We start from the raw sequence: 3,138 nt of genomic DNA, 5'->3' as shown, positions 1-3,138 counted from the left end.
AAAAAAAACATAAATAATATTAATTCTCCGAGTTAGTATACTCGTCCCACAAATGATCAATTAATGCATAACGAAGTTCAAAGTGAGCATCTTTGTCCTTGATCTTTTTGTGTTGGGYAAGAAACTGTTCAAATCTACCATCGTTCATCATCTCAACTCCCCCGTCTTGCACTTCACTTCGTTSTTCAATTGGTGCATTAATATCACGTTCATCTTCTATGATCATATTATGCATAATGATGCACGAAGTCATTATATCATGCGATATTTCCTTCCTCCATAACCGTGCAGGTCATGCTACTATTGCAATACGCCAAATGCATGTTCTACGTCTTTTCTACATGCTTATTGTTTCCTTGCAAAATATTRTTTTTTAGGGTCACGAGGATCGTGAATAGATTGAACAAGAGTGGCCTATTTTGGATAYATGYCATCAGCTAAATAATAACCCATATTATATGATTTTCCTTTGATGACATAATTAGCAGGAGGAGCAGTACCTGCTGCAAGATTTGCAGAAAGATGGGAGGACTCCAACACATTAATGTCATTGTTAGACCCCGGTAAACCAAAATATGCATGTCATATCCAAAGATCATAGTCAGCTACAACTTCAAGAATAATACTTGGAGATCTAATACGACCGGAATATTGTCCTCCCCAACCGGTTGGACAATTCTTCAATGCATACAATCTAGACTACCTAACATTCCTGGAAAACCTYGTTGTTCTCCAACTTGGAGTAGTCGTGCCACATCATTAGTACTGGGTGTTCGGAGATAGCGTTCTCCAAACACCTCCACGATGGCACGACAAAACCGCTTCAAAGGTTCTAAAACCGTCGATTCGCCTATTTTAACGTACTTATCTGTAGCATCTGTAGCCACGCCATATGCCAACATTCGAAATACAGCAGTAACTTTTTGATAACCGGACAACCCAAGTTTGCCGCATCCATCCCTTCGTTGGCAAAAAGTAGTTGTCATGACTTTGGATAGCATCAAAAATACGAAGAAATAATGTACGACTCATTCGGAATCGTCGACGAAACATCGACTCAGGAAATCGAGGATTTTYAGAAACATAATCATTGAAGAGATTGCGATCGGCATTTTCCCGATCACGATTGATAACTATATGGCCAGAAATAGAACCACGATAAGATACATGATTGTTTTGAGCATAATTACAGATATAATTATCCATTTCAGACGCTAGATTGAATGCCTCAACCATTAGTTCGGCATTAGTATAATCAAAAGCCTCATCATCTGAATACGAATTATCAGCCATTTGAGTGGTATTTCTCAACAAAGAAGGTTGCAAAATATAGTTGAGATATTTTYTTATAGCTGTGATTCAAGTTTTATAGTGAGAATTAGTGGTGTTGTCAATTCTTACTAGACTTTTCAGAAGAATCATGCCAGTCTTTTTAGAAGAATCTTGCCAGACTTTTCAGAAGAATCGACCAGACTTTTCAGAAGAATCTTACCAGACTTTTTGAAGAATCTTACTATTGTGTTGTCTAATCTGTCTTTACTTGGAGTGAACTGAAAANGGTGTTCGGAGATAGCGTTCTCCAAACACCTCCACGATGGCACGACAAAACCGCTTCAAAGGTTCTAAAACCGTCGATTCGCCTATTTTAACGTACTTATCTGTAGCATCTGTAGCCACGCCATATGCCAACATTCGAAATACAGCAGTAACTTTTTGATAACCGGACAACCCAAGTTTGCCGCATCCATCCCTTCGTTGGCAAAAAGTAGTTGTCATGACTTTGGATAGCATCAAAAATACGAAGAAATAATGTACGACTCATTCGGAATCGTCGACGAAACATCGACTCAGGAAATCGAGGATTTTYAGAAACATAATCATTGAAGAGATTGCGATCGGCATTTTCCCGATCACGATTGATAACTATATGGCCAGAAATAGAACCACGATAAGATACATGATTGTTTTGAGCATAATTACAGATATAATTATCCATTTCAGACGCTAGATTGAATGCCTCAACCATTAGTTCGGCATTAGTATAATCAAAAGCCTCATCATCTGAATACGAATTATCAGCCATTTGAGTGGTATTTCTCAACAAAGAAGGTTGCAAAATATAGTTGAGATATTTTYTTATAGCTGTGATTCAAGTTTTATAGTGAGAATTAGTGGTGTTGTCAATTCTTACTAGACTTTTCAGAAGAATCATGCCAGTCTTTTTAGAAGAATCTTGCCAGACTTTTCAGAAGAATCGACCAGACTTTTCAGAAGAATCTTACCAGACTTTTTGAAGAATCTTACTATTGTGTTGTCTAATCTGTCTTTACTTGGAGTGAACTGAAAAWTTTTGTGTATAAATAGGGGGCGAGTCGGTAAGCTAAATCACACACATTTTCATTGAGATATTACCAGCCTTTTCATAAAAATGTCTTCAACAATCCGAACTTCATCCTACAAAGATAACGAAGACATACAACTATGTCATTGTTATCTTAATATAACTCAAAATCCAATAATAGGTAGAAACCAATCAAGAGATAAGTTTTGGTCAAKAGTAGAAACTCTTTATCACCAAACCGAACCGTTCGTAACCAATCCTCAACCAAGAAGATCATTGGAAACGAGTATGTCTTGCATTCTAAAAGCTTGCAAAAAATTGCGAGGGTGTATCAATCAAGTTGAAATGAGGATCCAAGTGGTACTTCTGAACAAGATATCGTAAGTATTTATTGTTTTAGTTGATCATTGTTTTATTATTTTAAATATAACGTATATTTTTCATAGATGAACGAAGCGAAAGAGCTRTTAAAACTTGACGGATCCTATAAGAAGGGTTTTAAGTTTGATCATGTCTGRGACATCTTGAAAAACTCTGAGAGTTTATCAAATGTCACTGCATCAACGCAGTATCAACGACAAAGTCCTTATCAATCACCTTCTTCTGGTCCTGGTTTATCGTCTGGGACAGATGYCGGTTTACTGTCGTTGACTATTCACGACGCAKAAGGTACTTAAAGACCAATTGGTGTGAAAAAGGCAAAATCGAGGCTCCAATATGATAATAAGCTAGAGACCTTAGTCAAGGCTAGTAAAAAATGAGCAAACAAATAGCCAAAAAAATGAAGTTATGATGCA

General features: G+C 37.0%; 1 pseudogene; it reads right to left on the bottom strand.

The window, feature by feature from the left end:
- Nucleotides 1-19: 19 nt before the first annotated feature.
- LOC112499904 lies at nucleotides 20-1,293 on the bottom strand (annotated as a pseudogene).
- Between the last annotated feature and the right edge of the window lie 1,845 nt (nucleotides 1,294-3,138).

The sequence above is a fragment of the Cynara cardunculus genome, assembly GCF_001531365.2.
Source record: "Cynara cardunculus var. scolymus isolate 2C chromosome LG 17, CcrdV1, whole genome shotgun sequence".
In the NCBI taxonomy this organism is placed as follows: domain Eukaryota; kingdom Viridiplantae; phylum Streptophyta; class Magnoliopsida; order Asterales; family Asteraceae; genus Cynara; species Cynara cardunculus.
This window is presented reverse-complemented; position numbering and strand designations above follow the sequence as displayed.